Consider the following 21,382-nt stretch of genomic DNA (forward strand, 5'->3'; position numbering starts at 1 on the left):
TTTCTGATGGGGAAGGAAATGATATACATTGCTTATATACTTTTAAAATGTCAGATATTTAATAATTTAGTGTGTTCCTCACACACTGTTTGATTCCCATTGGTTGGCATCATGCGGCCTTTGGAAACCAATGTTCCCAATAAAACTTGAATCGGTCCCAGACTGTATGGATCATCCCCTTTCAAAGCTTGAGGTAATTTCAGGGAGACACTTTTAGATCAAATTGCAGGTATTGTTGGTGTTTGTATCCTTAATTAGCAATGTTACAGTCATTTCTGCTGCTGCTGCCAGCTGAATTAATGACAGTGTTTGAATTTCCCGTGGCTCTACAATGATATCATAGAGTAACATGATATTTCATGCTGGGGTGGAGTGGGTGTCTGCCCGGGTCTGATTCCTCATTCGGAGTGTGTGTGAGTGTGTGTGTGCGTGCGTGTGCATGTGTGTGTGTATAATTAGAGGATCAGTGTGGCGGGCACTGGAGCGGAAAATGCATCACAACATTATGCAAATGAAACAGGGGAAGGCTGGAATTTAGTTTCAGAAAGGCGTGTCAGGCGCTTTAGCCGTGCAATACATTCTCTCTGTGTTTAGCATTTGGCCTCATTGTCGCCAAATGACTGCTGCAATGGCAATTCGTCTACTCCTGGCATTTGGAAAACACAATCAGAGGGGGGAAAAGGCAAGCATGTAGAACTGAATAAGTACGATTGATCAAAATGATGCATTGATTTGGGAATGGCTATTAGGCCTGTTTAAATATGTTATTTACATTCCCCTTGATCACAGTGGGGTGTACAAGAATAACAAAATGATTTGATTTGGAAAATGAAAGCAGTTTTATGTAGCCTACACATTCGTCTTGTAACCACAGTATGATATAAATCTGTTCTGCCATGGGAGCCAGTTAAACTCTTTGGTTTGGGGAAAATTTGCCTTCAAGTCTGTAGGATCGTTAAAAGGCTATTGGTAGTTTGGTAGTTCCTTTGACGCAAAACTGAATGAACTGCTTAACCAGATCCACAGACTTCTGTTGCCCGTCTCTCCCATCAAGTAGATTGTTTGGTCGATTAAGAGTTTCAATGTGTTGACATTTCTTGTTCTCACATATTTAATGGTCTCACTCCACAAATGAGTGAAATTATAATTTTCGTGATTGAGGTGTTTGAAAATATTACATTATTGTGTTGAGATGTTGGACCATATTGTATAGCATGCCATCTCCTGTCCATGCCCTTTGAATAGCATTATTTTTAGGACACTTTGCTTTTTCTCTTTCAATAAAAAGCTCTCTGCTGCACTTTAAGCTAGCCTATACATCACATGCATTTGTCCTTGTCACACCATGATACATGAGGAAATTGCTTTACCTTTACGTGCCATCACCTTCCTTACCTTGTTCTCATACACTACAGTTGTGTGTCAGAGGCAGCCCAGGGTCTGACTCAGAGTAGGAGTGCTGATCTAGGATCGTGTCTCCCCTGTCTGTGTAATCTTATTCATTACGATATAAAAGGCTAAACTGATCCTAGAGGAGCAGTGCTTGAATTGTTTTCTTTCAAATCCTTGATTGAGCTTGCCTGGCAAAATCAGACTAATTGAATACTCCCAAATCTTCAAACCACCAGTCTCTCTGGCTCTCCAGGCAGGATCAATCAAACACTTAAAATATTTAAAAGTAAAAACTATTTGAACACAGGTCTGGTCAACGCACTGGTCTAATTATTATGTCTTCCCTCATACCTGTAAAAGTGCCAGGCCAATGTGTCATGGTTGACCTGTTTAACCATATGTACCACACATGTTTTCTTTAGACAGAACTCGTTCAACAGCACCACTTTTTTCCCTTTTTTTTGAAGAGAATGGTGCTGGAAGCGATGGCTGCCGTTTTACGTGCTCCTAACCAACTGTGCTATTTTGTTAATTTTTTCAGGTTGTTTGTAACTTGTTTTTTAAAACGTATTTTGTACATAATGTTGCTGCTACCATCACTTATGGTATCACTCACTTCTGGACATAAGAACAGCGATAATTCACCTCGAACTGGATGGAGATTTTTTCTTTAATGAGTCTGACATTATGGATATACTGCTTTCTTGGAAAAGGGCCCAAATCCCCGTAATATGCACGAAGAAAAGAAGGAGAAAAAGGGGGCGGAGGTCGGCTGTCTTCTGAGAATTGATAGGCGAGTGAGTAAACCCCCTCTACCATCAGTCCTATTAGCCAACGTGCAATCATTGGATAATAAACTGGATGAGCTCCAATCAAGGATATCCTACCAACGGGACATTAAAAACTGCAATATCTTATGTTTCACTGAGTTGTGGCTAAACAACGACATGGATAACATACAGCAGGCAGGGTTTTTGGCGCATCTTCAAGATAGAACAGCTGCCTCCGGTCATACAAGGGATGGCGGTCTGAGTCTATTTATAAATAACAGCTGGTGCACAAAATCTAATATTAAGGAAGTCTCTATATTTTGCTCGCCTGAGGTAGCGTATCTCATGATAAGCTGTAGACCACACTATTTACCAATAAAGTTTTCATTTATAATTTTTGTAACTGTCTATTTATCACCACAAACCGATGCTGGCACTTAGACAGCACTCATCAAGCTGTATCGGGTCATAAGCAAACAGGAAAATCCAGAGGCGGCGCTGCTAGTGGCCGGGGACTTTCATGCAGGGAACTTTAATCCATTTACCTAATTTCTACCAGCATGTTATATGTGCAACCAGAGGAGAAAAAAAACACTAGACCGCCTTTACTCCACACACAGAGACATGTACAAAGCTCTCCCTCGCACTCCATTTGGCAAATCTGACCATAACTCTATCCTCCTGATTCCTGCTTACAAGCAAAAACTAAAGCAGAAAGTACCAGTGACTTGCTCAATACGGAAGTGGTCAGAGGACGCAGATGCTAAGCTACAGGACTGTTTTGCTAGCACCTATTTGAGAATGCTATTAATTGACTACAGCTTGGCATTCAAGACCATAGTGCCCTCATAGCTCATCACTAAGGGAAGGACCCTGGGACTAAACACCTCCGACTGCAACTGGATCCTGGACTTCCTGACTGGCTGCCCCCAGGAGGTAAGGGTAGGTAACAACACATCTGCCACACTGATCCTCAGCACAGGGGCCCCTCGGGAGTGTATGCTCAGTCCCCTCCTGTACTCTGCATGGCCAAGCACGACTCCAACACCATCACTAAGTTTGCCGATGACACAACTGATCACCAACAACAGTGAGACAGCCTATGGGGAAGAGGTCAGAGACCTGGCAGTGTGGTGGCAGGATAACAATTTCTCCTTCAATGTGATCAAGACAAAGGAGATGATTGTGGACTACAGAATATGATTGTGGACTGAGCACACACCCATTCTCATGGATTGGGATGTGTGGAGCAGGTTGAGTGTCCACATCACCAACAAACTATCATGGTCCAAACAAACCAAGACAGTCGTGAAGAGGGCATGACAATGACTATTCCCCCTCAGGAGACTGAAAAGATTTGACATGGATCCTCAGATCCTCAAAAAGTTATCCAGCTGCATCATCGAGAGCATCCTGACTGGTGGCATCACTGCCTGGTATGGCAACTGCTCGGCCTACGACCACAAGGCACTACAGAAGGTAGTGCGTACAGCCCAGTACATCATTGGGGCCAATCTTCCTGCCATCCATGACCTCTATACCAGTCGGTGTCAGATGAAGGCACTAAAGATTGCCAAGGACTGCAGCCACCCTAGTCATAGACTGTTCACTCTAAGGTCTACCTGCACCTGTTGTATTCGGTGCATGTGACAAATCAAATTTGATTTGATTTTTGAGTTTCTACACTGATGAGGTTAAAAAGAACCCAGCGCTGGTTAAATAGTGGACAGGACACACACATTGGGTTTCACCTAGCCTCGTCACAAACCAGGCTTCTCTAAAACGGGAAACCTGGGGAAGTTCCATAGCAGAAATTAGCTAAAGAGGGGTCGGAAACCTGGTGTAAATCAGTGACGCCTAGCAACACGACAAATCTTGCTTGTAGGAGCATCTGTCAACAAAACAAGCATGAGTGACAAAACATTTTAGAATGTTTGCAGCATGCTGGTTTTCCCAGCATTTCTCTTTTATTTCGAGGTGAGCTAAAGTTCCAGGAAGAGGGTAGAAATGATCTACAATGCTGGCCAAATCAATATTTTTAATTCAGATGTTTCTAATGTGATAATTGTCTGTAAAGGCTAGCATGAGGGGAAAGAAGTAACTAGCCACAATGAGGTTTGTTTTTTAGAAAAGTCAGCTAACCTTGTCAGCTAATTACTGTAGGTATGACTAACTAGCTAGCTACTCGCTAGTTAAATATCTCTCAAGATTATAAAGCCAACAAAATGTTAAGAAAAAATGCATATTTAGTGACCTAAAAGCTGTGTTAGCTTATCCAAGGTCAGTGATACATACAGCAACCATGCACTGTCTATGGGACCAACTGCAATCATGTTGCAAGCAACATTGATAAAATGAATGAAATAAAAATAAAATGAACCTCATACAATGTTACCTGCAATGCTCATCTTCCGTAACCTAATAGTCATCTCCTTATTTTCATACAGTACTGAACCCCCTCCCCTCTTTATTGCAGGATTGTGATGGATGATTAATCTACATTGACACTAGTTCATTTTAAATAATAGTTTACCAATTAAAATAAGTATAAAAACTTCACTTCAAAGAATCAACAATTCATCACTTCAAAATGTAAAAATAGCTAATATGGAAAGATTCGACATCTTAATCTAAACAACAGTAGATAATTGAGTAGTAACAAGTAGGCTAATATTACTGAAGCATGATTTCAGGTGAGAAGAAAGAAACGACATACCAGTGGTGGCGAACATTGCTCCACTGATCCCTGATCTACTGGGTGAGCAGACTTATTTTATTCCAGCTCAGCAATAGCACACTTGATTATCAACTCATTAGATTTGCTAAGTTGAGTCAGGAGTGTTATTTCTGGGCTGAAACAGAACCCTGCACACCCAGCAAAACTCCAGTAGGGTTGGCCTGCTCCAATTGTAGTAGGTTTATACATTGTGTGTGATCTTTAACTGTATTTTTGTATACTTTTGATAACATAAGTAGGTCATGACATACTGTATAACCCATGGCATATAGGATATACCCTTAGTCTCTTGGGACATGCAAACAGGCTTTCACAGCTTAACATATCTGAGGACAAACAAAAACTTTACAAACAAACAGGCTTCATTATACTCAAATTTGACAGCACTGAAAAATATGTTGCTATTATCTCTCTGTCCTCAAACTCCTCCCCTCTAGGGACTTGAACTGGATAATCTTTTAATAATGTCCTCCCACGAAATGACCTGCCCTATCCAGTATCCAGTAGCCTACACTGTCCATTTACTGACAGCTGGAACTGAAATGTCAACCTATTCAAGGGCTGTTATCTACAAATGTATTTGGAGACTGAGTTTTAATTTACAATGATTTGATTAAGATAGCTGGCTAATAGAAAGTTAGCTAGCTGATGACATTTAATTGACTTTGCTAAACAGTATGTAAAGTTAGCTAGCTAGCAGCTCTGTTTGCCTACAAAGTGGCCTACTGTAGCCAGCTAGCTAGCTAATAATACTGTTACGCTCGTCGTCGGATGATAAATGACCGGACCAAGGTGCAGCGTAGTAGGCGTACATTCTCTCTTTATTTGAAAACGTAACACCGGGAAAACACAATGAACACAAACCGAATGTAAAGCTAGTCGTGCATAAAGCAACAAACAAAGACAGGATCCCACAAAATCCAAAATAGACAGAAAAGCTGCCTCCGATTGGGAATCAAACACACCAACATAGAAACAGAAAACCTAGAATGCCAACCCTAATCACACCCTGACCTAACCAAATAGAGAAATAAAAAGAATCTCTAAGGTCAGGGCGTGACAAATACATTGTTTTTTACCATTAAAAAAAGTATTTACTTAAATGAATAAGTTCTCACACTGCCTGTTTTTGGGGTCCTTACAGAAACAAAGTAATGGGCATTTTTCATGATATTTTCGGTGGTAGCAAAGCGCAGCCAGCAGCCATGTGGACGAATAGAGACACGTAATAAAGTCTGTCAACAGAGCAGTTAAGAACATGTTGACTTTACCAGCGTAATCCACTTCCAATTTCAATAAATATAAATCACAGACTGATGGCTACACTTGATTACTTGAAAACTAGCACTTGAAACTAGCATAGGCAACAACTACCCGGATTGACAACTGTGTCACACATAACACCCTTCTACGGCTGTGTTGGGGGATGGTTCTTGAAATGTAACATACTGTAGTATAGTATTCTACAATATATTAAAACATTTTATAGTAAGCACAACAGGATCGAGGGATACTACAGTGTGTAGTATAATATTCTATGGTATAAGTTTACTACATAATTCTATTGTAAGTACTGTAGTATTCTGTAGTAAAATGTAGTATTTTTTCATGTGGGTATGCCCCTACTAAGCCACGCCTCCAGTCTTACCATCTGACCTGGTGGACCCTAGCTCAATAACTCAGCATCGACAACAAAACTTAAAGAAAACAATGGGTTGTTTGTGACCCAACTGGCTAGGTCAAAATGTGTGTTATGTCCAATATTTACCAAAATTGGGTTGTTTTTAACCCATCATTTTCTAGAATGCACTGCCTGTGGCATTATGCAAATATAAAAAAATATATAGATATAATAAAAAGATATATAAAAAGAAGGGGGAAAAGTTTACATTTGAGCTGGATAAAAACCCTATTTGAATAACAAGGAGCCATCAAGCTGTCTGTTTAATATCAGGATGGGTGGACATGTTAGCCTTGCAGCTGTACAATGCAAAGCAGAGCCTCCCTATCTTTTTAATTAACATGTATCTCTCTATACGTCCACCCTCGGGAATGGAACAGCAGAGAGCACACAAACAAACTCCTATAGACTCTATCTGCACATGGGCAGCCGCCTTCCCACTTCCCAACAAGCTTAGTTAAAACCTACAGCTGCCCACTGGAGAACTTCTCCCCCATTGGCCTGTAAGATTAAAACATAATGTTTGCCGTTCGGCTCAGGCTGTGTGGCTCTGTAGCACAGATTAGCCGGGAGCGCGGTGGTTGGAATAACCTGCCATCATTCAGGCCTAATTAGGGGCCGTCTCGTGGCACTGGCTCTCTCCAGAGACGCTACTTGTTACGGATCATCGGTGTGTCTGTCTTCTGCCATAATATTAATTTATATTACAACGGAGAGGAGGGGGGGGGAAGAGGGAGAGAGCAGAGGTCACACGCTTACAATCATTTCCATCAGTGTAGCTATTACATAAATGAGTGGGCTTTCTTGGCATTCTGCTGCCCCAATCTGCCACCCTGTGCCCCACCCCACCCCTCTCACCCAACACACAGCCCCCGATAGACCTTGTCCCATAAAGTGCCCCCTTACTCTGTTTTGTTTGTTTTCGTTTTCCATTGGGCTCCTCTATTGATTGAAGAAGGAAAACTAACAGAAGTTAATCATAGCTACCAAAGTGAGGTTGATATATTTTCTTCATTATTTAAATCTGTTGTAAATATTTGTTCTATTAAAATGATGTGTTTTCACGTATTGTACTTCTTCTTCCTGTTCTAATTAAGATTCATTATAGGTGTTTCTTGAAGATGATAGTCAGAAACAAAACATTTGATTGAAGGGGGAGTTGGAAAAACAACGTCATGGCACATGTGTCAGGAGAGAGAAAAAGAGGAACAGTTCAGTTGAATCTGTAAAAAGGGTGTAACACGATTCAAAATAGTGTATATGGTGACCCTCAACAGCATCTTAGCTCAGGTATTCAGTGTTCTCAGATAGACAGGTAGCTTCAGGTACACAGAGTCTCTCTCTTTTTTTAAAACACCTTCCTATAACCTCTCACAGAGACCCGGGTCTCTTTTTCAAATGATCCCCGCAATATACAGTACCAGTCAACAGCTTGGACACACCTACTCATTCAAGGGCTTTTCTTTATTTTAACTATTTGCTACATTGTAAAATAATAGTGAAGTCATCAGAACTATGAAAAAACGGTAACCAAAAAAGTGTTCAAAAATGCAAATATATTTTATATTTAATATTCTTCAAAGTAACCACCCTTTGCCTTGATGACAGTCTTCCTTTCCTGTGCCGGTCCTCATGAGAGCCAGTTTCATCATAGCGCTTGATGGCTGTTGCGACTCCACTTGAAACAAATTCAAAGTTCTTGAAATGTTTCGGATTGACTCACCTTCATGTCTTAAAGTAATAATGGACTGTCGTTTCTCTTTGCTTATTTGAGCTGTTCTGGCCATAATATGGACTTGGTATTTTACCAAAAATGTCTATATTCTGTATACCACCCCTACCCTGTCACAACACAACTGATTGGCTCAAACACATTAAGAAGGAAATCAATTCGACGAATGAACTTTTAACAAGGCACACCTGTTAATTGAAATGCATTCCAGGTGACTACCTCATGAAGCTGGTTGAGAGAATGCCAAGAGTGTACCAAGCTGTCATCAAGGCAAAGGGTGGCTACTTTGTTTCAATTAATTTGTTTAACACTTTTTTGGTTACTACATGATTCCATATGTGTTTTTTCATCGTTTTGATGTCTTCACTATTATTCTACAATGTAGAAAATAGTCAAAAAATTCAGAAAAAGCCTTGAATGAGTAGGTGCATTCAAACGTTTCACTGGTTCTGTACATAAATACACATTTTTAGCAGGTCACAAATTAAGATCTTATAATAGTGGACTAAATGTTTAGACTTCAGCCTGTGGACAGAACACACGTTGGGTTATTTGTTGCCCACCAGTTGGGTCTCTTAAAGGCTCTGCATGGTCAATCTGTAGTCAGCAGTGGCATTAAAGCATTTACTGCGATAAGGTCTCCACAGAAGTCAGAGCATTTATACTTCTAGCGCTTTGTGGAGCAGAGCTGTTGTGAAAGAAGTTGTCAAGGAAGTGAGTTTGTGTTTATACAGTACCTCCTGACCCACCTACCGTCAACCAATCATGTCAATGCGGAGCTATACGGAGCTATACGGATCCCTCTGGTTTTGTTTAAAAATTTGGGAGGTGCACAATGATTGCGTCACACCCTCAATGCGGGGTCTCCAACCAAAATTACGGCTCAAGCATATTTCGGCTTTTAGTTGGTTCATTGAACTATGATCCATCGGGTCAGATCAGAAGACTGGAGGACATGGCTTAGTAGGGGTGTGGATTTTCGATTGTTCTGTTTGGCCACCCATGAGAGTAAGTGTCATTCCGGTTCATCTGTTCTGTTGTGTTGTCAACACGTGTTAAGGTTGAGCACTGAGACTACATTACTTTATTGGGGTTTACACAAGTGATAACTATCCCAAAATTGGGAGACGTATTTGCACTTAAGGAACTCATACTCTTGTGTAAACCTCATTAAAGCTAAAAAAAAGTTTCAGTGCTCAAATTTAACAAATTTAACGACTGGAAAGACGTACTCTCATGGGTTGCCAAAAATAACTATCTAAAAGCAACGCCACTACTAAGCCACGCCTCCAGTCTTCTCAAAAGAAAACTAAAAAGAAAACTATGGGTTGTTTGTGACCCAACTGGCTGGGTTCAAATAACATGTGTTCTGTCCAATATTTACCCAAATTGGGTTGTTTTTAACCCAGCATTTTTTTGTGTATCCACATAAAACAAATACCATAGTATACTATGGTATAAATACTATAGTATTCACCGTAGTGTTTTTGCAGACTAAAATCTGCAAAAACACTACGGTGAATACTGCAGTATTTACTATAGTGTTCTACAGTATATTACAACATGTTATAGTAAGTACTACACGATCAAGGGATACTACAGTGTGTAGTATAATGTTCTATAGTATACTAAAGTTTACTACATAATTCTATAGTAAGTACTGTGGGTACACTGGAGTTCAATCCATATCTGCTTAGTCTATGTCTTTTGGCTGGACGAGACTATTTTGACACACAACAGTCCTGAGTTGAGCTAGCTGACTTATATAAATGAACAGAGATTGAAACAATGGTATTTGTTGACCATTGTGAGTATTGATTACAATCAAACTCCAGAGTATGTCTGAATTAGGGCCTCAGTGGGGGTATTAGCGGTGGGTGGATGTTTAGGAAGCGTGGGGGGCGTGAGGTCTTGTCGATTTGGGGGAAATTATGTTATGTTTGATGCTGGCGCTCCGATGCGTGTGTCGAAATCGCTAAGCAGTTGACTTCGAAGCAGCGTGCCTATGCTTGTATCACTTTATCAGAAGAACATGATCACCGACGTCCAAAGATTTGTTTCATCGAAAAACCACCTGATTGGTTTGATAGAAGACAAAAAAGGCTTTTCAACACAATTGGCAAAAAACAAGAACTCTATGCTACAAGAGGCTTCAATCCCCGTCACTAATTCGGGGCAAGCTGTATGTGCCGTGTGTCACTGATGTGGGTGTTGTTTTCGGTGTTGATGCCGCGGTGGGGGCAGGAGTGAAACTGCGAGAAGCAAGGGGTGTGAAAACCATGGACCCTGCCCCCTCCCAGTGTCAACACCACCCCATGATGACATCCAGCCATTTACCCACCCCCCCCATCTCCCGTAGCCATGGTAACAGTCCGTGTATATTTGAACTCTGGATTCAACTTTCAATACCACCCGTTATCTTGTGTGGAAAAAGATCCTCATCATCTGTACATGGACAGCCTGACTGATGTAAATGATAAACTTGGGCCAATCAAATTAATGAGCCGGATTGTCTGTCGATGCTGACGTGTTGAGTGCTGCAAACGTGTAATTTCACCTATGCATGATGAAACCTTTGACAGTGTTTGTTATGCCCGCTCTAGAGACAAGTGATGATAATTCAATCACGACTAGAGTTAGGTGTCAAGTTGCTGTACGGCCGTTATAAAGAGAGGCAGCAATCACGGTTGTTGTCGCAGTCAAAAAACAAATGGTAAGATATAAAATCGAGATCTCGTTCTCCAGCCCTGTCTAAACCCAGACACTTTGAAAGTGATCATTTGTAAGGTTTTCTTTTGCCTTATCTTGATTTAGCTCAGACAAGTTAGGAGGCCATCTAACTTTATAGAGGGGCAATTTATCTGTAATTTATCTCTAATCAGGTTGTGGAGCAGTAGGATCGGGCAAGGACGGTGGTGTGTGTGTGCACGTTACTTTGAATGAGCAAACATTCCCTACCTTCCTCTGTGTTTATCCGGTGCCGACGTAAAGGCACAAATCAAGACATGGTGGCCGTTTTATGTCTATTTGATCTGAGACCCAGCCGTGTGTAAACTCAAAATCCCTCTACTTCTGTGATTTATTTGACTCCTCAGTCTTGCCTCTGACAGGCACCGTTCAACTGTTAATGTCTCTCTGTGTGAATTTATGTCTACATCCGTGTCTTTTCCCTTCCGTCTCCTACTCGAACCATTAGAGGATTGGCCGCCGAAGAGCTTACGAAATGGTTTGCATCACCGCCTTGCTAATGAAAGGCATTATACGTGTACCTTCCCTCTCACTGCAAGTCATGAATTAAATTGATACCTTCCTCAAGATGAGTTTATTGCAGTATTCAAAGAACATCAAATAGGTCCCATATCCTTCATTATTAGGGGTTAAGGCAAGCCACATATGTAGAGGGATGTCTGTATTTGTATTGAAATGTGTATTTCACTGCACATGCATGTTATATGAAATAATAAATATATATTGCACCATGTGAAGAAATGTCATGTTGCGCAGATGTGCATACCGTGCTTCCATTTTTCAGGCTATAATGTCATGTATTGTAGCAGTAGCTCACTGTATCTACCATGATACACACGTCTAAACCAATGAGCGAATTTGAGATTTCTGCCAATAGATCACTTTTTTTTTGTCTAATTTTAATCTCAGCACCAGGGAGTAGTGCACATGCAATATTCATGAAATCACATATGATGATAAAATCTCCCTGGGTCTGTCTGTCCTAATTGGCAGGGTGTCTTTCTCCACCTCCTCTAGTTTCTAATACCTGACAGCTTGTAGCTACAAGCATTTAATCAAAGATGACAACTGATAATCCATGTCTCAGCCATGGGGATCGTTGGCTGCCTTTGTGTTACGTTGTATTTCTGTCTGAGGTTACTTTAAATGTATTCCTCAATATGGTGGGTAGTAAGTGATAATTTAGCATGAAGTGTTTTTAACCTTTTACCGAAGTGGGCTAAATCAGGGTCACACAGAGTGTTTTTGGTAGTCTTAAACTATAGGCTTAAAGAAAACGACACCTGTACCATGTCAAATATTGAGTTTAAATGTGTACCATTTTGAGTTTGCATCCCGATATTACACTTCATATACAGTGCCTTGCGAAAGTATTCGGCCCCCTTGAACTTTGCGACCTTTTGCCACATTTCAGGCTTCAAACATAAAGATATAAAACTGTATTTTTTTGTGAAGAATCAACAACAAGTGGGACACAATCATGAAGTGGAACGACATTTATTGGATATTTCAAACTTTTTTAACAAATCAAAAACTGAAAAATTGGACGTGCAAAATTATTCAGCCCCCTTAAGTTAATACTTTGTAGCGCCACCTTTTGCTGTGATTACAGCTGTAAGTCGCTTGGGGTATGTCTCTATCAGTTTTGCACATCGAGAGACTGGCAGGGTAATTTCCCTTTTTCCCAATTTTGTATTACCAGGAATTTATAAGCCGTGACTGGCCTCACAGTACAGTAGGATGTAGTGTAGGCACCTAAAAGATGGATTCCAATACGCTAACACCACCCAATGTCAAGTTTCCTCCGGCCTCTAGGTCACCAGGCTGCTCGTTATGGTTCACACCTGTCACCATCATTACGCACACCTGTGCGTCGTCAGACTCACCTGGACTCCATCACTTCCTTGATTAGTTGCCCTATATATGTCACTCCCTTTAGTTCCTTCCCCAGGCGTCATTGTTTCTGTTTCTTGTCTATGCGTTGTTAAGGTTCTTGTTTTGTATTATGTTCTGTATATTTTATTAAAACACTCACTTGCTTCCTGACTCTCAGCGCACATCGTTATAGAATGAAGCCTCACCTAAGGGAAGCATCCGGGAGTGTGTTTTTTTGGCTAGGTGGGAATGAAGCTGGGTCCGGGAGCCACTATAGGCTCTCATGCCTCAGCCGGATCGACAGGCTCCCCTGCCTCAGCTGGTAGGCTTTCATGCCTTTGGCTTTCATGCCTTTGCCGGCTCACCAGGCTCCCCTGCTTCCACTGGCACGTCAGAATCACATGCCTCAACCAGATCGCCAGACTCCCTTGCCTCAGCCGGTCTGTCAGTTTCCCGCGCATCAGCTGGGGTGACCGGTCCGCTCCTGATCCACAGGATCGTTCCTTGGGTTGGCGTCCTGCGGCTGGAGCCGAACACGGCGGGGAGGGGGTACCGTCAGTTATGCTTTCTCTTCGGCGTTCTAGGTTGCCATGCTCCTGCGTCTCAGCCGGATTGACGGGTTTCCTGCGCCTCTGCAGAGGTGACCGTCAGCTGCTGTTCCCCGGGATCGTCATTTTGGTTGGTGTCATGTGGCTGGAGCTGCAGGTCAGGGAGGGGCTACTGTCATGTGTGGTCCCTCTCCGGCCTCTAGGTCACCAGGCTGCTCGTTTATGGCGCACACCTGTCACTATTGTTACGCGCACCTGCTTATTGTCAGACTCACCTGGACTCCATCACTTCCTTGATTACCTGCCATATACAGTGCCTTGCGAAAGTATTCGGCCCCCTTTAACTTTGCAACCTTTTGCCACATTTCAGGCTTCAAACATAAAGATATAAAACTGTATTTTTTTGTGAAGAATCAACAACAAGTGGGACACAATCATGAAGTGGAACGACATTTATTGGATATTTCAAACTTTTTTAACAAATCAAAAACTGAAAAATTGGGCGTGCAAAATTATTCAGCCCTCTTAAGTTAATACTTTGTAGCGCCACCTTTTGCTGCGATTACAGCTGTAAGTCGCTTGGGGTATGTCTATCAGTTTTGCACATCGAGAGACTGACATTTTTTCCCATTGCTCCTTGCAAAACAGCTCGAGCTCAGTGAGGTTGGATGGAGAGCATTTGTGAACAGCAGTTTTCAGTTCTTTCCACAGATTCTCGATTGGATTCAGGTCTGGACTTTGACTTGGCCATTCTAACACCTGGATATGTTTATTTTTGAACCATTCCATTGTAGAATTTGCTTTATGTTTTGGATCATTGTCTTGTTGGAAGACAAATCTCCGTCCCAGTCTCAGGTCTTTTGCAGACTCCATCAGGTTTTCTTCCAGAATGGTCCTGTATTTGGCTCCATCCATCTTCCCATCAATTTTAACCATCTTCCCTGTCCCTGCTGAAGAAAAGCAGGCCCAAACCATGATGCTGCCACCACCGTGTTTGACAGTGGGGATGGTGTGTTCAGCTGTGTTGCTTTTACGCCAAACATAACGTTTTGCATTGTTGCCAAAAAGTTCAATTTTGGTTTCATCTGACCAGAGCACCTTCTTCCACATGTTTGGTGTGTCTCCCAGGTGGCTTGTGGCTAACTTTAAACAACACTTTTTATGGATATCTTTAAGAAATGGCTTTCTTCTTGCCACTCTTCCATAAAGGCCAGATTTGTGCAATATACGACTGATTGTTGTCCTATGGACAGAGTCTCCCACCTCAGCTGTAGATCTCTGCAGTTCATCCAGAGTGATCATGGGCCTCTTGGCTGCATCTCTGATCAGTCTTCTCCTTGTATGAGCTGAAAGTTTAGAGGGACGGCCAGGTCTTGGTAGATTTGCAGTGGTCTGATACTCCTTCCATTTCAATATTATCGCTTGCACAGTGCTCCTTGGGATGTTTAAAGCTTGGGAAATCTTTTTGTATCCAAATCCGGCTTTAAACTTCTTCACAACAGTATCTCGGACCTGCCTGGTGTGTTCCTTGTTCTTCATGATGCTCTCTGCGCTTTTGACGGACCTCTGAGACTATCACAGTGCAGGTGCATTTATACGGAGACTTGATTACACACAGGTGGATTGTATTTATCATCATTAGTCATTTAGGTCAACATTGGATCATTCAGAGATCCTCACTGAACTTCTGGAGAGAGTTTGCTGCACTGAAAGTAAAGGGGCTGAATAATTTTGCACGCCCAATTTTTCAGTTTTTGATTGGTTAAAAAAGTTTAAAATATCCAATGTCGTTCCACTTCATGATTGTGTCCCACTTGTTGTTGATTCTTCACAAAAAAATACAGTTTTATATCTTTATGTTTGAAGCCTGAAATGTGGAAAAAGGTCGCAAAGTTCAAGGGGGCCGAATACTTTCGCAAGGCACTGTATGTTATTGTGTGTGTGTGTGTGTGTGCCAATGTTTGTGTTGCTTCACATTCCCCGCTGTTCTATAAGGTGTTTTTTATCTGTTTTTTTATCTAATTATACTGCTTGCTTCAGTTACTTGATGTGGAATAGAGTTCCATGTAGTCATGGCTCTTTGTAGTACTGTGTGCCTCCCATAGTCTGTTCTGGCCTTGGGGACTGTGAAGAGACCTCTTGTGGCATGTCTTGTGGGGTATGCATGGGTGTCCGAGCTGTGTGCCAGTAGCTTGTCGAGACAGTTTGATGCATTCAACATGTCAATACCTCTCATAAATGAAAGTAGTGAGGAAGTCAATCTCTCCTCCACTTTCAGCCAGGAGAGATTGCCTTGCATATTAATAAAATGATCTCTCTGTATACATCGAAGGGCCAGCCGTCCCGCGCTGTTCTGAGCCAATTGCAATTGCAAGTCCTTTTTGTGGCACCTGACCACACGACTGAACAGTAGACAAGATGCGACAAAACTAGGGCCTGTAGGACCTGTCTTGTTGATAGTGTTGTTAAGAAGGCAGAGCATCGCTTTATTATAGACAGACTTCTTCCCATCTTAGCTACTACTGCATCAATATGTTATGACCATGACAGTTTACAATCTAGTGTTGCTCCAAGCAGTTTAGTCATCTCAACTTTCTCAATTTCCACATTATTTATTTAGTACAATATTTAGTTGAGGTTTAGGGTTTAGTGAGTGTTTTGTTCCAAATACAATGCTTTTAGTTTTAGAAATAATTAGGGCTAACTTATTCCTTGACACCCGCTCTGAAACTAACTGCAGCACTTTGTTGAGTGTTGCAGTCATTTCAGTCGCTGTAGTAACAGATATGTATGTATAGGCGTTGAGTCATCCACGTACATAGAAACTCTGGCTTTACTCAAAGTCATGGGGCCTAATCAGCTACCCTGGGGAATTCCTAATTCTAACTGGATTATATTTGATAGGCTTCCATTAAAGAACACCCTCTGTGTTCTGTTAAACAAGTAACTCTTTTTTTACCCCTTTTTTCTGCCCAATTTCATGGTGTCCAATTGTTGTAATAGCTACTATCTTGTCTCATCGCTACAACTCCCGTACGGGCTCGGGAGAGACGAAGGTTGAAAGTCATGCGTCCTCTGATACACAACTCAACCTAGCCGCACTGCTTCTTAACACAGCATGCTTCCAACCCGGAAGCCAGCTGCACCAATGTGTCGGAGGAAACACTGTGCAACCTTGGTTAGCGTGCACTGCGCCCAGCCCGCCACAGGAGTCGCTGGTGCACGATGAGACAAGGACACAGCTGGTGCTGCAGTACAGCGCCCTTAACCACTGCGCCACCCGGGAGGCCTAACATGTAACTCTTTATCCACATTATAGCAGGTGGTGTAAAGCCATAACAGATACTTTTTTTCCAGCAGCGGACTATGATCAATACTGTCAAAAGCTGCACTGGAGTCTAACAAGATAGCCCCCAAAATAATTTTATCATAAATTTCTCTCAGCCAATCATCAGTCATTTGTGTATGTGCTGTGCTTGTTGAGTGTCAATTTGTTTACTGTAAATTAGTATTGTATCTGGTCAGAGGTTTACTAAGGGTTGGTAACAGGCTGGTTGGTCGGCTATTTGAGAAGGTAAAGGGGGCTTTACTCTTCTTAAGTAGCGGAATGACTTTAGCTTCCCTCCAGGCCTGAGGGCACACGCTCTCTAGTAGGTTTAAATTGAAGATGTGGCAAATAGGAGTGGCAAAATCGTCTGCTATTATCCTCAGTAATTTTCCATCTAGATTGTCAGACCCCGGTGTCTTGTCATTGTTGATAGACAACAATATTTTTTTTCACCTCTTCCGTATATTATATTTGTCTGCATAGGTTCTAAGCATACCTGTTCAAATGTAATTTTAATGAGGGTGTCATTCTGACTGTTGTAAATCACACATCTCAATATACTGCACTACATTCAAATTACAACACACAACACATATGAGGGCACAGAGGTCCGGACCTCTGTAATTTTTTTGCATTCAAAAAAATCTACAAAAACTCAGGAACTCAACTAACTGTTGAGTTAGAATAGTAGAATACATAAGGTGTATTTTCAAAACTTGGTTGTGCATCAGCAGTTTTCCTCTTGTCATGTGTCTCACTGACAGTCACTCACTTAGCAGTCAATTAACATTTTAGATTGGTAAATGAATCTACTTAGTCTAGCCAGCTATCTAAACTTTTAGTAATCATGGCTGAATTACCGACCAGACACGCAGGGCAAGTGCTCAGGGGCCCTGTCCTCTGAGCACTTCCCATTGATTTAGTTAATCACAATTTTTTTTTTTTCAAATAAAGTATTTTTTATTATTTTTTAAAATACAATTACACATACCCATTCCCTTTTTAAAAAGGTTTTGTATCAGTGTTATGTGGAAACAAGTAAGTGTTTGTGTATTCACAAAAATAACAAACAAATCATAAGCGACCAACTGTACAAAAACAAACAGAAAATGAACAAAAGAGAGAATTACAGACTAGGACAAAGACAGTTTTAGTCCTGTTAATTACCCCCCAATGTTCTTTTTATCAAGATTTTTTTTTAATAAAGGTTTTTTTTAAAGATAATTGCTTAGCTCTTAATGCCAAGTAGTAGATCTTGTCCAATAGACAAATTAATTTAACCGAAAGGTTAGAGTTGATTTCAGGTTAATTGCTATACATTTTCTTGTTAGTCACTCTCACTCAGATATCATATTAACATGGCATAAGTCATGGCAAATTGTGTAGAAATGCAGAAAATGTGCTTTTAAAACGGCAAAAAATCTCTCCCCATCCCATGGCATAATGTGTAGAATTTCAGGAAAGTAGCTATAAAACACAGTACATGGGATTCTAACACATATCATAAATACAGGCACATTTCATGGCATCATAATTAATAAAAACAACATGATATTATCCTAAGGTGCCAGATTACATTTAAACTAGTGATGCACCGATATGACATTTTTTGCCGATACCGATAACCAATATAGAAAATTTTTGCGGCCTTTTAAGCATTCTAGTACAGTTAAATAGTTAACACACACATGGATGCAGCGGTCTAAGGCACGGCATCTCAGTGCAAGAGGCACATCCGGCTGTGATTGGGAGCTCCATACAGTGGTGCAGAATTGGCCCAGCGTCATCCAGGTTTGGCCGGGGTAGGCCGTCATTGTAAATAAGAATTTGTTCTTAACTTACTTGCCTAGTTAGCTAAACGTTACACACATACACACACCACACTGATCAAAAAGTTATTTTGTTGGCATTTACATATGTCCCCATTATCAGTCAAATATAATCAAAACCTATTTTTTCACTTACTTTCTGTGCTGTTTCGTTGATTATTTGTTCAGTCGTTTTATTCTCAAACAGGATTTCTATGGAATGCCGTTTGAGTCTTTGCTATGGAACGCCGTTTAGATCTTTGCTATGGAACACCGTTTGGGTCTTTGGGTGTCAAAAAAGAAAACAAGGAACAGTAGATATATGACTGCACGTCACATAATAATTTAACGCGTTCATACATTTTTTATGTAGTTATTCCACATTGATTACACTATCACTTGCATTACATGTCACAACGATTCATCAATACGTATGCTATGATGCTGGTAAAGCTGTCTCGCACACCTACAGTGCTGGTCGTTTGTTTGAATGCAAACAATGTACTTCCACAAAAACATAGCAAAACAACGTAATCTGTTTCAGTAGCTATAGTTAGCTAGCTAACTATATAGCTAGGTGTTATCATCTAAAATTACCCTCAAATTTATTAGACAGTTTTTATTTGATTCATGGTGGTCGGACTCATCTATGTGAAGCTAGCCACAATAAGGATTAGCCACAATAGTGGATTTCGGGGTTAGCCTTCAAAATTAAAGTACCGCATAATTATACTATTTGTATTCATTTGCATCAATGTCAATTATAAACTTTTATTTTGAAGGCAAACCGCAAATTCCACTATTGTGCCTAATCCTTATTGTGGCTGGCTTCACAACACATAACCATGCTTCTACACTTGCATTGCTTGCTGTTTGGGGTTTTAGGCTGGGTTTCTGTACAGCACTTTGTGACATCAGCTGATGTAAGGGCTTTATAAATACATTTGATTGATTTGATTGATAACCAAGCCCAGTCGAGCCTCACTAGCCAGATGAAGCTAGTTGGCTGCTCATAACATTAGCTTTGGGCAACAGGGTTAAGTAGCTGGCTAGCTATTTATTTTCGTGTACTGAAGTTCAATTTCAATAGGCGAACAACAAATGGCAACCTAGCTAATACTTACTCACATGAATTGCTAAGAATAATGAAATTGACTGCAGTTTCAACTGGTCATTGTTTTCAGGCTGGTTGTATTGGTGCTAGCTAGGTACCAAGCTAAAGCTAGCAACCCCAGAAGTTGCGGTTGAACAAATGACATTTTCTTACTCTTTCAATTGACTGCTCGATCCACACAGCAGACATTGTGGGCTAGGTTTTGAATGCTTTGTTGCACATGTAGTGCAACATTTTACATGGCGTCATTACGGCATGTACCTAGGTGATATAAGTATGTATGTCAGCTTTGATATCGGTTTTGCACATCGGCGTTAAACTAGACATTGGTCGATACCGATGTTGGCATTTTTAGCTAATATCGACCTATTCCGATATGTTCACCGATATATTGTGCATCCAGTATTGTTCTGCATATCTAAGCATAACTCTTGAGCTGTCTGTTTCCTCCTGATGGGTGGTACTTTTTTCAAAGAAACAAAATATGCTTCTCTGCATCTCTGCTAAAATATGGGTAAAAGACTGAAAGGAATGTATCTTATTGAGTACATTTAGTAATTGCTTGCAGTAATTAATTGCAGGCATAACAGCTAAGATAGTTAGACAAGCTACTCTAACTTGATTGATAGACTGAAATGGCTTGGTAAACTCTCAGACAAAAGGGCTCCAAAAAGGTTCTCTGCGGAGAGATAGGATTCTACCAAGAACTGTTTTGATCAGAAGAAGCCTTTTCGGAAAACAAGGGTTATTTGTAAGGTGAGGGGTTCTACCTAGAACCTATATATTCCTAAGAAACGTTTTTGGAAGAAATTTGGAAGAAATTTCATTTTTGGAAGAAAAGTATTTGATGATGCTTTGGAAGGCAATAAGAATTATTTGGTATCCAAGAAGGGTTCTACATAGAACCGTATATAACATTTCCCAGCGTGCTCTATTTCAGTTTTATGTTTGTTTTACTGTAATAATTAAAACTATGTTTTTGCATGTACATTGCTTAGTTGATTAATTTCATGCTACACAAAGATAAATAACATACAGTTTTCTAAACAAATTATATATGTTAATAATTAGATTTATTGTACCGATTACTAAGATGTTTTTTCCAGTTTAGATGATTGAGGTAGTCTCTGTATTCAGTCTTCCTTACCATGGAAGTAATTCTGAATGCAGGTTGTAGGTGATAAAAAAATATTGTAACTCTGGTTGGACTCTAATAGGAATTACACATCAATTTGCAAGCAAGCATAATTTGACTTGCAGGCCTGATGTAGCCTGTAAACCAGGTGATTTCTAACACCACTGTGTTAGGGCATAATTAAGCTCTCAAATGAAGGCCTTATGGTATACGTAATTGTCATTGTCATTTAATTTTAAAGGTTGATAAGACTGATTGAGCTGTTCATAGAGGGTTCTTGGAAGAACCCTCCAAAGATAAAAGGGTTATTGGTAGAACTCTTCACAGATCATTCTAGGAAGAACATTTATATAGAGGGTTCTAGGTAGTACCATATACAGGGGGTTCTTTGAAGAACCCTACATAAAGGGTTCTAGATGGAACCCTTTGCAAAGGTTTCTGGCCAGCACCAAAAAGGGTCCCCTATGGGGAAAAACCAAAGAACCCTGTATGGTTCAACTTAGCACCGTTTTCT

At 40.8% G+C, this 21,382-nt stretch overlaps 1 protein-coding gene across 1 annotated transcript in view; it reads left to right on the plus strand.

Annotated features, from left to right (window-relative positions):
• The window catches only part of LOC110489881 (cadherin-7), a 113,468-nt gene that overhangs the window by 74,928 nt on the left and 17,158 nt on the right, over nt 1–21,382 (plus strand). The gene's annotated exons all lie outside the window — the stretch shown is intronic.

Source organism: Oncorhynchus mykiss, chromosome 15, assembly GCF_013265735.2.
Source record: "Oncorhynchus mykiss isolate Arlee chromosome 15, USDA_OmykA_1.1, whole genome shotgun sequence".
Lineage (NCBI taxonomy): Eukaryota > Metazoa > Chordata > Actinopteri > Salmoniformes > Salmonidae > Oncorhynchus > Oncorhynchus mykiss.